This window comes from Bidens hawaiensis, unplaced genomic scaffold (genome assembly GCF_021521415.1).
Source record: "Bidens hawaiensis isolate Kalapana, Puna unplaced genomic scaffold, B.hawaiensis_p1.1 tig00022167_1, whole genome shotgun sequence".
NCBI classification, from domain to species: Eukaryota; Viridiplantae; Streptophyta; class Magnoliopsida; order Asterales; family Asteraceae; genus Bidens; species Bidens hawaiensis.
The window spans coordinates 185,841-201,521 of record NW_027493439.1 but is presented as its reverse complement, the minus strand read 5'-3'; the positions used below and the strand labels follow the sequence as shown (position 1 = coordinate 201,521).

General features: G+C 32.3%; 1 pseudogene; it reads right to left on the bottom strand.

Annotated features, from left to right (window-relative positions):
• Positions 1-13,199: 13,199 nt before the first annotated feature.
• LOC143564851 (small polypeptide DEVIL 4 pseudogene) lies at positions 13,200-14,188 on the bottom strand (annotated as a pseudogene).
• Positions 14,189-15,681: the final 1,493 nt, after the last annotated feature.

The following is a 15,681-nucleotide window of genomic DNA, read 5'->3' as shown; positions in this document are numbered from 1 at the left end:
ATTCTTCCCAAACTTCAAAAGCAAGTTTGAAATAAACTTGACCAACATAAAGCTCCAAGCCCAAATATCTTTATGTACAATCCAGCCCACTAGTCCAAACTCTTGTGACCAGCAACAAAACTCATTTACCTCACAAACAAATAAACAATATGTATTAATATTCAATAATAGAATTGACAATATATAAATTTGACAATGTCCAATACTTTTTTTGTGGTGTAAATGACAGCAAAGAAGAGCTTTAGGGGGACCAATACAATAATTCAAAGCCTGAACTTTCTAATAGAAGCCAAATGAGTTATGAGAGCACTTGATAAGTTCTCCCTTTTGCAAAAGAGTTATTAGAAAATGGGCCCTTGGTGTCCTCTTAGTGTGTACATATGATCTCCTGATCTCTCTACATAGGGCCTCATTCTCCTTGTTAAGTCCAACTCACATGATCAACACCTGTCTTCCAAATTCAATACCTATTATTGGCTAAGACTTATGAACTAGTTGAAATATTGTTACATGATCTATACTTGTTGAGTTTGAATCTTATTATTTTAAAAATTCCCTTTTCATATAAGTTTTATCAATTTCTTTCCCAGGTGGATAAGTATATAAGTATTCTTATTAGGAAAATGATACATCCATTTAAAACTAGTTTAAAAGTTCTTGTTATGCCACTTGACAAACATAAATACATGAGATCTTATAATTAGGAAGTCAATTTCTAAAATCCATATCAAGCACCATTAGAACCATAATGGGTGAACATGATTCTTCTCGGTTATGAGTCAAAACTGAAACTCTAGTTGATATTCTAAGTTTGTATATTATTAACTAACAAATTTTGCTAAGTTGATTCGTTTATTGCAAAAGATATTGATAATAACTAACAATATTGGTCGTATTTTATTGCCACAAGCCGACAATCTCCGGAATGGTACGAGGATTTCCAAGAAACCGCCATTAATCAACCGTTTATTTGTAGTGGATAAGAAAGGGCAAGTAATATATCATTTATTCTCTATGTAGAATGAAAATTATAAAGGTTCATCCTAAGTCCTAACAATAGTTAGGTTTAATTAGTTAAGAAAATAGAATCTTTATTCATAATAAAATAAATAAAATGATCCCATTACAATAGAGAGGCGTGTAAACGGGCAACAAGCTGTGCCGCCATCCCTTTTGAGTGGCAAAACCGATTACACTGAAAACAAAGTTAACGTTCTTCGGCGTCGTTGACTTACTGTGCACGACCAGCTGAACTCTTTTTAGAAACGTAGCAGCATCGGGGACAAGGGACCCAAATGTATCGAAAGCAAAATGAAAACATATTGATTCTCAATATACGCCTTCTCGTGCTTAGCAATTTCCTGCTTATGTCTTTAGCACAGCCTGCCTAGCAACAAACCCGGTGTCCCTCAACCCGACAAGAGGGGACACCCCAGTAAGGTCCCCACAAGCATGCTATATTTAAACCCCGGGAGTCCTATGCATATAGCTATAACCGGGCCATAAAGTCATTTATAAAAGAAATACTATTAGCGAATCGTTGGTTTCTTAATTGGTTTGGTTCAATCTTTCTCTAGCTATCACAATTATAGTTTAGTTAATCTGCTGACCTTAAAATTAAAATGATATTAATCCTCTAATGACACTATGGATATTAGGTTTACTATTGTTTTTTATTTTGTGTTCATTTTTATTGTTTTGTCATGATTCATGACACTAGTTCAAGATTTATCTCTTCTAGTGAAATTTATGAACACTAGCTTTACCAACATTTAACTATATTTAATATTTTACACCTGCTGTACATCCAAGTTGATGTGGTCCACAATTTGGTTTCCGTGAGAATCCTACGACTTGGCTGACACAAATATTTGTGAATCTTTGGTTAAGTTACCTGTTTTGTATATATTTGAAAAAAATTATATGTAGGTGAAAAATACATGTTCTTTATATATTTAAAGATGGCGTTTAATCATGAACTTATACGTTAGTATTATTATAACTGTTAGGCCACCCTTCAATTTCAAAAAGCGATATTTTACACGAAAATTTTCAAAATGTTACAGATTCTATAACCAAACGGACACTTAGTTTCAATAATGCAACGTTTTCTTGCAAACATGGGTTTATTTCATAAAAGGTCTCCGCCATTAAAAAAGAGTTTATATAAATAAAAAAACTCAAATAACAAAATTATGCGTATGAATACTGAAACCCACCCTCCTAGACCCAAAAATTCTCATTAAAACACCTAGAATACATCTCTTAATACATTCAAAATCAAACAATAATCAAACTCAAATTTGAATTGAACTTCGATACTAAGGCCATGCCATGTTATGGCGGTGTGAAAAGGGTGCTAGCCTATGCCACCGTGCCAATCGTTTCATTCCACATTTCCACATCATGCACCCCACCATAACACATCTTTTTTAGATGTGAAAGTTCCACTGTTTACGTGTTACCTACGTGACGAACTAACATCTCACATTTTACAACCCCATAACACGTATCCTGAAAACCAAACCACTTGAATCCTTAACTTAAATACACATATCTATAACTAAAACCTTAAAAATACTAAAGTAGTAACCCTAAATTCATGGGAGTGTTAAAATACCATGAAATGCATGATGTCGATACTTGAATAAACTGTTACCCTTCAAACAACATAATATCATGTAAAGAAGCATACTATATAGAAATATATCTAACTTCAATAATAATAATCATTGTATGCGTGGGACACTAAAACTAACCCTGTAATGTATCAAACATTTCATGGTACTTGTCATTGGATGTATTTCATAACCTTACATGTTGTTTTGTCATCATAAATCGGTGTCAATGTGTCATGCCAGCTATTTATCATTATCAAAAGTGAGATACACAACCGAACAAGAATAAAAAGTTATTGCATTATAACTTTATAAGGTAAACTTAAAACAACACATATAATAACAATTGATGTAATAGGGTTAAATATAACCTTAAACTCTCCTCCAGTGTGAATGTTCTTCATTAATGGTGTTGGCTATTATTAATATAGTTGACTGATGATGTGGCTCTCCTACTTACCTGATGATATGGCAGCTAGCCAGCTATCTTACTTAGCTTTTTTAGTTTGTTAATTGGTTTGTTAGTTAGTTCAAGTTGGTTGGTTAGTTATCACTACTCATGTATATAAAGTTAGGTCTTGTAATCTTTAAAGTTTAATTCATTTTCAATAAGAAACTTCTGAAAACCACAAATCTCACTACTTTTGATTAACATAAACCTAAAATCTGATCTACATTTTTAATTATGTGTATCATTCAAACGATTAGGCTACGCGTAGTGGAGAGGCTACACATGGGGGCGAATTGTGACACGTGACGCCCAGCCGGCAAGGAGTGATAATTTGTTTTTGAGGTGTAATGGTGTAGGGGTTATAAATTGGGCCCACAGTATCTTTTTTTATTATTTTCTTTTTATAATTAAACTAAACAAATAAAACCAATTTATTTAAATAATTAAATAAAAATGCATTATAATTAAAAAGAAATACAAAAAAAATGCATAACTAAAAAAATACATAACTAAAAATTAAAAAAATACATAACTAAAAAAATACTAATATCCATAATATTCGCGCATATTTTCAATTCGTTGTCGTTGCAATAATGCGGCATCTTCGTGTAACCCGGCCGCTTTGAGGGATTCGTATTCTTTACTCATTTCCCGCAATTTCACATAGCGGCAATCTTTTTGTGTTGTTTGTTAGTTTCTCTCATGGCATCGTTGAATTCCTCGACACACTTTTCGTGTTTTTTGATGATTTCTCTCATGGTAGCGGTGAGTTCCACGGAATTCGGTTGGTTCGGGTTGTTTCTAGGATTCATTTTGCTAATTTTTTGTAAGAATTTGGGTATGAATTGTGTATAAAAAGGAGAAGAAGGGTGTATGTTTATATATATATATATATATATATATATATATATATATATATATATATATAGTTTTAATTAATTAAAGTTTTTTTTTATATTTGACCGTTGCAACGGTCATATTAATATAATAATATTATTTTCTTCACATCTCAGCGACAATAACACCCCGCCCCACCCCTTTTCGCCCACTTATCGCCTAGGGGGGCGGTGTTCGCGCCCCTTCGCACCCAAAATTCGCCAAAATCGGCGCCCACTACACATGGCCTTAGAATAAAGTGACATGTAAACGAGCGACAAGCTTAGGCGTCACGACCCCCTATTGAACACCAAAACTAATCATACTAAAAACAAAACTTTAGGTCTTAAGAGTTGAGAAATTATTATGCATGACCTGTTGAACCCTATTCAGAAACTCCACAACCTCCGAGACTAGGAAACCAAATGTATCAAAAGAAAAAAGAATAAACGCATGTTGATTTTCTAAACAAGTTTTCTCGTGTTTAGGAACTTTGTTTATTTCCGCCTTCAATGTAGCTTGTCCCACAACAAAATCATTGTTCCCAAGCAGAACAAAAGGGGATAATACTTCTGTAAGGTCTACGCAAGAGTCTTTTCATCCAGCCTACCCAAACATAAGAATATTAGCTGATCATAAAGGAGTCAAATTCGAATGAGTTTTAAGAAAATTAAAACTAGTTGAGGAAGATTTAATTAAGGGAAAATTACAGAAATAGACAAGTTTGACCAATAATTTACCAAAATAGACATGTCTATTTAGCCTACATCTCTCCAATCATTGGTTTTTAACCAATAAACAACTGACACGTCACCGAAGCCGGCTAAGGCGGCTAAGACTTAGCCTCCACTTTATGGGCACGGAATTTTATAAAAAGTAAACGGGTCCCACCTTTAACCAATAAAAATTCAACACGTGTCAAAGGCGGCTAAACTTAGCCTACATCTATGGTTATTTAGCCGACATCTTTGACTCTTAGCCGGCTTCGGGATACGTGTCTATTTAGTTAGCCGGCTCCAAATATTCCTTCTTAGCCGGCTCCAACTCTGCTTGTAGGCTAAGGCTTCACTTAGCCGCCTTCAATTTTTTCATTTAGCCGTCTAATTTTAGCCGCCAAAATTGAATATTTTACCAACCTTATTAAATATTTAGCTGGCTTCACTTAGCCGGTGTAAATCTAGCCGCCAAAATTGAATATTTTACCAACCTTACCAACTCTATTAAATATTTAGCCGGCTTCAATTAGCCGTCCTCTTACCCGGTGTAAATCAACCGGAAGGTATTCAACAATCAGATCAACAACATGCCAATTCCCACCACTATAAACGACGACGTTAACAAACATATTTTTTAAAAAAATGAGTATCTTGTGATAAGAAAGTAAAAAAGTTTGAGAGGGTGAAGATGGTTTTATAAGATGTATGGAATATGGTTGTATAGTTTTATAGAAATGGTTGGTGAAAAATTAAATTTGGGTAGGTAAAGTATTTATTGCTGATGACTAAAACATGCCGGCTATGAGAAAAAAAATTGCGGCTAAGCGAAGCTGGCTAAATAATTAAGTGAGTAGGTAAAATATTTAATTTTGGGGGCTAAATTTACACCGGCTAAGAAGATGGTTAATTGAAGCTGATAAATATTTAATAGAGTTGGTAACGTTGGTAAAATATTCAATTTTGGCGGCTAAATTTACACCGGCTAAGAAAACGGCTAAGTGAAGCCGGCTAAATATATAATAAGGTTTGTAAAATATTCAATTTTGGCGGCTAAAATTAGACGGCTAAATAAAAAAATTGAAGCCGGCTAAGTGAAGCCTTAGCCTACAAGCCGAGTTGGAGCCGGCTAAGAAGGAATATTTGGAGCTGGCTAACTAAATAAACACGTATCCCGAAGCCGGCTAAGAGTCAAAGATGCGGCTAAATAACCATATATGTAGGCTAAGTTTAGCCGCCTTTGACACATGTCGAATTTTTATTGGTTAAAGGTGGGACCCGTTTACTTTTTATAAAATTCTGTGCCCATAAAGTGGAGGCTAAGTCTTAGCCGGCTTCGATGACGTGTCAGTTGTTTATTGGTTAAAAAATCAATGATCGGAGAGATGTAGGCTAAATAGACATGTCTATTTTGGTAAATTATTGATCAACTTGTCTATTTCTAAAATTTTCCCCTTAATTAATGCATGTTTGATGAATGATATGAACCATGGATATATAGAGAGAGAGAGGAAAGGCTAATGAATGTGAAGTGGACATGCGGTAAATAGATGGTGATGGATGATTAGAAAAGAATCAAAGTGGTGGGGTTGGCCACACGTGAACATGGATAAGCCTGCTGCTTATTTTGACCGATCCATCACTTACCCGATTTACTTGCCCGACAACTTTCATTTTCCTTTCAATTTTCAGCTTCCCTTCTGCCTTACACACGTAAACCTACCTCTTGTTTGTCTATTCAATGGCTCTTTATCTTTAATAAAGTTGAAGATTAAACATGTGTGTATGAAGACTTAAATAAAGTTATAATATACATGATCATTGATCAAATCACCTATCATTAATAAGTTGATCATATGGAGAACTAGATTTTGAAATCACTACTTGTCGGCCATTTAGGGATTAAACCCATCAAAACTTTAGCATAATTAGTTTATAAGTTTGGACTCTTAGGCTTGAGAAGACATTTTAGAGTGTATTATCACACTTTTGTCGTTGTCTTTAATTTATAAAGAGTGGTGTAGTGGTAAGCGTTTGAATCCCTTTAGTTGAGGTTTTAGGTTTAAAACCGGTTAGTTTCCACTAGTTTTCTTACTTTAACTCTAATAAAGGCCACGTGTCTAGGGCAAACTGTGTTAGCGAGGTTTTGATGGATTCGTAAGTTTGTCATGTATTGAATTCTCACGGTTATTAAAAAAATTATCATAATACAATTTTGTGGGTTGAGTTGGTAATCAAATGTGTAGGAAGATATCCAGCTTAGGAAGACTCGAAGGTAACATTTTTATGTGGTATATTTGATCGGACACTCAAGTTACCGATTTTTAGTGATTTTCCTCATTTTTATAAAACAAGAAGGTACTTTAATCTCACCCAGCAATGTAACTAAAAAACCTATATTTGATCAAATGGACTTTGGCCTGGAGATATTACGGTGTGTAAAATGGTGTCTCTCTCTATGAGATTGAGGAATAGAGTTTCATGGTGGACAATGGTGTAGATCTAGGATTATGATTAGGGAGTGTGTGCCGACTGTTAAAAAACGCATATTTGAACCAATAACGAGTGAAAACCCAAAACATAATGACGATGGAGCTTGAGTAAACCGTGTGAGGTAAACATTAAAGCTAGGCTGAAAGAAATGGTTTCAATCGGTTAGAAAAACTTTGCAAAGCTTTCAGCAACTAAAACAAACAAATTATCACCTTAAATATCACTAACTATATATACAACTCATGGCTGAAAAAAAAGTCATATTTTATTTGTAGTTGCATCTACTTGTGAATTGAATCTTTAACATAATATAACGTGACAATATATTAAGTGGGCGACAATGATGGGTTTATTTATGCAAGGACAACAAAAACGACGACTTTGTGGTCGCCAAACTATTATACCTATTGAAGCAAAATATGATTATATACAAATTGATATACGTTTATTTATGCATCTCGAATCCCTTGTATAGTTATGTTTATTTAATGTTTCGAGTTCGTTTTAGTCCATGTTTCGTTTTTCTTTTATTAATTTAGGTTTTTGAGTCAAGTGTTTTATAGTTATCGTGTTTTATATCGTTTGGTGTCTTGAACGTTAAATCTACTTCTTTATATCTTTTCATGCGAAGTTTATACTCGTTTTGCTCGTTAATGATTATGTGATTGCTTCACTTAGAGTTTTGATTTATGTTCATGTAGATGGTGGTTTGGTGAGCAAGGGAAACAAGTTCTAGAAGGTTCTTAACGTTACTTGGAGTTCAAGAAAGTGATCTAAGATGATTAAGTAACATATAAAAGCAAAAAAACGAAATCCACCTTTAGAGGGCGCCGCGCCGCGCTAAGGCAAGGGCCAAGGCGGTCGTCGGGCGCCTAGGCCTTCTGGTCAGCCAAAAATTGCAAGCCCAAGCCCATTCTCGCTTATATAAACATCTTCATAACCTAGCCGACTAGAAGACTGATTGCAGCCGATTTTGAGAGGGTTTCCAAGGGTTTGAAGGTTATTTGGAGCTAGGAATCAAGGAGGATCATTAAGCTTTCATCCAAGTGTTCAAGGGTCGATTAAGACGGGTTCTCTCGTTCTTTATCTTTGTTCTTGTTCATTATCTTTCATGATGTTTCCTTTTGTTATTTGGTTTAGTTATTTGATTATGATTATGCTAGGCTAGACTCCATGTCTACCTAGGTTTGATGAGCATGTTTGATGCATGATTCTTGCTTTGGATAATTGTTTGATTATGGTTTTGTTTTATTAATAGTAAAGACTTGATTTTGTTTTCATGATGCATATGAGTATTTATTATCTTAGTTGATTATTGACTATTGCTTCACATAGATCTTGTTTTCTATTGATTGTGTTCTTTAGATATTAGGGTTCATGTTTAATCAATTACTTGGTGTTTTGATTATTATGGTTGAATAGGCCTATTAGATCATAGAAGCTTATTAATTGTTAATTAAGATTTTGAATGTTTTGCTAAATTCCAATAGCTGTAAGGTGAGGAATTGTTCATGTGTCTTGATCAATTGCATGCTAGGATAGTTAGTGACAATATTCTTGCTTATTGTGTTGATCCATGTTCATGATGTCATGTTTAGCTTATCAAGTTATCTAGGGTTTAGTGTTTCGTAAGATTGCTTGCCTAATATACTATTAATTAACCCTAATTGATGACTTTGCGGAAATCAATAATACTGATTGCTTAATAATCTAATAAATGTTCTTCGGGATTTCATTTGATTCAGTCAATGATCCTTAGGGTTTGTTAGATGAATATGTTTAGAAATCATTTTCCATAATCATGTTATTTGTCTATTGCTTGATGATTGTTGATGCATGGCATTCTTACCTAGGTAGATTCCTTCTCTATTTGGTTCTGATCTTGTGTTTGGTTGTTTGTTTCTCGTTTACTTGCTTATTTGTTTTCTTAGTTTAATATTAGTTTAATCTTAGTTTAAAAACCCCCTTAAAACATTAATAATAAATAGTCGTGTCGTAAGTCGAGTCTAATTAGTTGATAAACGTAATTTATAGAGTCATATGGGTTCGATATTCCGGACTTACTTAGCTTTAGTACAATTGACCGGTTCACTTGCCGGTGTTTTATGTGGTTAAGTCATAAGTCTAGTTTTTATTACTTGTTTAGTTTAGTTAATATTTAATTGACTGTTTTCACCACACCACAAATATAGATGAAATGAACGAATATAAACATGACTTGCTCATATATGTTCATTGAACTTTAACTGAACTAATGAACAAGCACGAATGTTTAAGAGAACATATTTTGTATCATTCATGAACATGTGTTTGTTCGTTTATGCTCACTTATTTACCTTCTAAAGAAACATAAATGAACATACATGCACAAACATATATGAATTTAAATGAATGGACGTTAATGAATGTGAATGAATTAAGAAAATGAACATGTTCTTGTTCTTTCGTTCGAAGACAATTGGTTCTAAAGGTTCTAAAACTTGATTAGGCATGAAAAAACAACTCAAGTCGTAACATTAATAAATATTATTGATATGATATAACTTTTATGATACGCTTTATTTTATTTTCACTCATTATTGTATTTGTGTTACGAATATAAAGAAAATCAGGGACTATTTTGGTAATAATACAAAGGTAGAAATATTACAGGGATCAATTAGTAGTTGTTTGCTAGTTGTGGTCTGTTTTGTAAAAAGAGTTAGTTAGTAGTTAAGCTGTTAGAACGATCTGCATATGTACTTATAACGGATTAGCGGTGACAATGAGTATGCTTGATTTGATCGTTACTTCCTCTTTTGTATTCTTGTTTCTATCGTATCAATTTGTTTAAATTATTATTTTTACTTACATTCGTTATTGTGTTCGTTTAAGTAATTTATTTATTTATTAGGGTTGTTCAATGTGTCGTTGATACTAAAGACTCATGTGTGACATATGATATATTAGATAGGTTGATCGATAATTCGATGCCCAAGAGACAATATTTGAAAAATATTGTTTTGGTTCATGATTGAGGAACTAGACATCCAGATGAGGCCCGTCATTTTGCTTTGGATATTACAAAGGCATATTGTTCTACCAACCTACGATAACTTTATTTTAGTCACGAGAAATATTTCTTCATTACTTCGTTGAACTACAGTGGATTTGCAAAACATTCTCAACTTATGATATGTGAGAGCGCAGCTCATGTTACTCATAGTTGCATGTATCAATGAGCACTCGTTGAAAAGAGTGATTGTATGCCCAATTTAGTTTTTTCTGTTAAGAGGGTTAAGTCTTCTTGCTCTTTAAATTACTAAACATATCATGGTGTCTTTGTATTACGATGTTTATTACTTAAAAACTGCAATATATTCAAAATAATAATAATAATAATAATAATAATAACTATAATAATAATAATTAATCACACCTTTTATTAATGTGCCTTCATTTAGCCCTTATGAATGTCACATGAGGCAATTCCGACACTATTTGAATCACCATAACAAACAATTTTAATAAGCACGTCATGTTTGGATTGGCATTTTAAAAATATCTATCTAAACAGTCGTATTTAAGTTGTCTTGTTTAACCCACTTAATTAAACAAACTGAGTCATCAATCTATTTAAAATTATAATATAATTTTTGTTGTTTATTTGTAATGCCAATTTGCCAACTCATTTATCTCATTTATAACGGTGCTTGTTTTCACTTAAGTTACGGGTGACGTCTTTAGCACATATAAAAAGTACGAGTCATGTTTCAGCTACTCAACACAATAACTATCCCTCGTTAATGTCTTATCAACTGAATCATATGGAGTATTATAACCATGATGACATCACTCCAATCCGACGAAATAAACACAGATTCTAACTTGAGCTCTTGCAATCATATTCGGCATCCCTTAGCTAAGCACCATATAAAACCAAGGAAAACAATATTTGAGATATATTATCTCCATTTAACATGAGTTCTTACAATCAACTATATTGTATTCATATCTCAAATAAATGATAGCAGATTTGCGTATCATATAAACATTCATCGTATGTTATTATTGTACATGAAATGATGAAATTGAAAAATAATAAATAAACAAGAATTGCATGTCGTACTATTATAGATATTTTGAGAAACCTAAAATAAAAACTTTATTTTGTGGTCTAGCATATTTTGCGGAAAATTTAGATTCTACAATTTTCTTAGAAGCTATACTACTTTTCTTTTTTGAAATTATGTGTAACTTTAATATTTAATTAAATAACCTCCTCATAGTAGTGATTTTAAGAACTCTTTTTTTTGTTACAATTAAAATTTAGTTTCCTTTTTATCAACAAAAATAATATTATTTTTTAATGCACTTCGGTTTGATTGAACATACAATATGAATCATATAAAAACATTCGTTTCTTTGTCTCATGATTAATCCAATTTAATTTATGTAACTAACTACTAACCAAATATTGTTATTCAACCAAATAAAAATGATTTAAATTTAAAGTCGACATATAAATATTAAAATATATCGGAAACAATTGAACAAATTAACATGATGTTGGGATCCAAACAAAAGAGACACTATTTATATCTACGTGGCACACGTGGTATGCTGGTTGGATAACAATAATGCATTGCCCTCACAACTTCCATTCTTTAGAGTTATAGTTTTGACCACCAAAATATTAGGGTATTGTTAGGTGCATCATGTTTCTTTATTAGTAGCATAACATATAACTTGATGTTTTAAAAGTCATCACTTTATAATAGTTCTATAAGTCTTAATATTTTTAAGTTAAGGTTATTTATTTATTTATGCAAAAGATGATATTCTTATTTATGGGAAGTTGAGATAGATATTCGAATATCATGTCTCTTAATGTTTTGTACGAGTCAACCCACTAAATTTTACTTCATGTGCTACTTCACGTGTTTGAGATGATTTTTGGGTTTGTGTAGGGTCCGACCTTTCAACCCACATTTTTTAAGTAAATTTAATGGTATAAGTATAGTAAGCACCGGCTAAATGCATTGTTCCCGTCTGATATAAGTGCAATGATTACAAGTCAAGTTGGCGTTTCACGTGAAGGTGTTTGATGTTGTTGTTATCATTTATACTAACACTTATTGAGTTAATATATCATTGCGTGACACCCAAGGGGATGTTATCTTCTTGACTTAACACTTATTAGGTAATATGTCATTGTATGACCCTAATGGGGACTCACTACAATAGTAACTAAATTAATGTTATAAACCGTCTGGGAAACTATTGTGATTGTTAAAATGAGGTTGTTTTGGTTTTATTATCTTATTATATCTTTTCATTCTCATATGCTTTTATATGGCCTTTTATATTTATACCATTCCATGAATTTCATGTAAATTTCAAGCTAAAGTAGTCGATTAAATGGTATATTGAAAAAGACAATGTAGCAATTAGAAAACACTTTGACTTAGAGAAAGTTTTTCAAATGGTTTACTTCAAGTAATTCTAATGATATCTACATGATCTAGGCCTGAATTCTAAAGTCGAGGGTTGTTCAGGAAGACCGATACACCAAGACTCGCTAGGATCTAAAGGTAAATTGGACCTAGAAGGCGCCAGTCCACCATCTATGGGTTAGGATGTTAACCTAGACGAGTCGGATTAATCTTAACTAATTTACTAAATTGATTGAATATCGGTTTTGAGCCATTTGATTTCTTTTAGGAGATAAGTTAAAGAGGTAGGTATAGTTAAATTACAGATTAATATAAGTTAAATTGTGACAACAGATTCATATGAAGCATAGTGTTTAATTTCTTGGTTATTGTAATTTGCTTTATTAAGTAAACCATTATTTTGCAATATTTTGCATTTGAATTTAAAAAAAATTCATAAAAATGTTATTCTTATGAAGTATAGTGTTTTGTTTTTTCATCAAGAATAAATAAATTGATAGCTTATGATGAATAATTGAGTACAAACTTCAAGTACCAAACTTCAAAATATGAATAGTTGTTTTGATTTGAAACAATAGATTTAAAATTTGTGAATTTAAAGTAACACACTAAGTAGAGATTAGAGAAGAGGTAGCAATCTAATATACATTGAAGCCCATTGGAGGCAATTATGGATGGTTACAAAATTGTGAAGCTTTTGAGTTGTATCTATGTACACACTATTTCAAGAACAAATCTAAAGAAGATCTAGTGAAGGAATGAATTAATCATGATAACAAAGAAGCATCACCACACATCTCCTAATGATGTAAATCCTTGCCTTTTGCTCTTTAAGGATTCCTCCAAGTCTACTTGACACCCTTTTCTTGTTGCTTCCCATCATCTTCATTTCAATGACCGAAAACCGGATTCTTTTTCGAAAGAAAGTTTGAAACTGCTAGCGGATATCAAATGATAAGATACGAAAAACCAAACTTGTTGACCGGACTTTTATAAGAAGAAAGATGTGTTTTTTTTTTTATTTTTTGGCTAGTGAGTTTTCTTGAAGTGAATTTGTTGTTGTTTAGATGAAGATTTGAATACAATGGCAAGGAATGGTAGATGGGTTCTTTATATAGATGATATATGTAAGCATGATGTCTTTGAGGAGGGGCTTGGGTGGGGTGGGGTGGGGTGGGGTGGGTAGGGTACATGGTTTATTAGACATTTCTTTTGTGGGGTTCACTTCCAAGTTGGGTATCAAGAAAAACAAAAAATATAAATTTTAAACTCACCATTAACTCTATAAGTGATGTTATTTCCAAATGATTAGTTGTGATTAGACTAAATATATTGTACATGAACTTTTCAAAAAGTTATAAGATAATATAAAATATGTTAAGTTTATTATAAAAAAGTATATTTGATTTAGGAATAGATAGTATGTATATAAGTATTGGTAACATAGTGTATACATGTCATGTTCATTTGATAGTAGATGTTGGGATCAACCACAAACATGTTGGGTCAAGCATTACCTCAATGAGGTAGCATCCACATATAATTTGTGAGCCTTCATCTTCAACTTGTGCATCCTGAGGTTATTATTTGTTTTATGGTCTTCTTCAAGTATTTATACATCTCCTTCATTTTCTTCTTTTTAATTTTTCAAGTTCACTAAAATAATATTTACAAAGTCTAGACTTTTCCGCAAAGAAGAAGAAGGTTTGGATCTTTAAACCTAAACCTTAAGAGGAAGCTATCGTATGTACTCTTGGCGCACGTGAGGTATGTGACCTATGTTAGGTCCATAAGATAGCACAACTTTTGTTGTTCTATGATTCACCTCCGAGTAATGAGTAGATAGGGAAGAGCTTTTTATATTTATTTTAAATATATAAAAATTCATATCTAAAAAGGCCAAACTTTTGTTTGGTATTGTTGATCTACACAAATAAATTCCTATGCTCAGATGATAAACAAAAAAATGTTTGGTACTTTTAATTGTCAACACATTAATTTGTTTGATGAAATGAAGCTTGGGACTAACTCTATACTAAACATTTTTATTTATTAATTTTTTGTCATCAATCTATAATTTTCCATCACAATTTCATTGCTATTCAAAGCTAGATGTTTGTATTATTGAACATTTAGTTAATGCTTCTAATTATGTGTCATTCATATTGTTGGATGGGCCCCATCCTATAAATTTTCACAAATATATTGGTAGCAAATTAAATGTGACTACTATTTAACATTTTTATATAATTACATACAGCTAAAAGGGTTCAAGCTAAACAAATATATTGATAAGGCTCAACCTCAAGTACTGATGAGTACAGACTAAACTCAAACTTGACTTGATAGTTCCAAGAATCAATGATGCATGCTTGAGCTCGAACTGAGAGACATTTAAGATATGTTTGATTATTTTTAATAAAATATTAAATCATCATAGTTATTTCAAATATATGTAAAGTTATAATCTATAGACACTCATTAGGAAAACATATAAACGTTACAACAAACCTTGACCACCTTTAAAAATATCACCCTTTTAGATAATTTTGATAATAACAGCTTGTTGATATCATATTGCTATTTGCTACTAATCTTCGAAATGGTCAAGGGTTGAGAATTCAGTTGTCCGAAGAAAAGACTGGCTTGCCATGCTAGACTTGCTTATGATCCAAAGAAAATCTAGTGTTGAATTTTTGCTATAAAAATACCCGTTATGTTTCTTCGTGACATTGGTGTTATGAAGAAAAGTATTTTGAGCTCGTTTTTATACTTAAAACATGATTATAAAAGCTCATCATGTTAATCTAAACTTGGCACGAATTTTCTTTATTTGGACCCAAAGCCCATTTGGCACATGATATTATTGAGAGACCCAAAAGCTTCCGGATATTCCACTTTAACAAGAAGCCCAAATTTTAGAAGGTTGAATTATATTGTTTGCTATTGAAGATTCATTATGAATTGACTCTTGTTGTTGTGTACGGTTCGGTTTGGTTCAGTTATTAGACTAAATCGAATCTAAAGTCATATCTTAATCTTATTTTATTAACCAATTGGTTTTTGGTTAGTTGATTCGGTTCATTAGGCTAGTT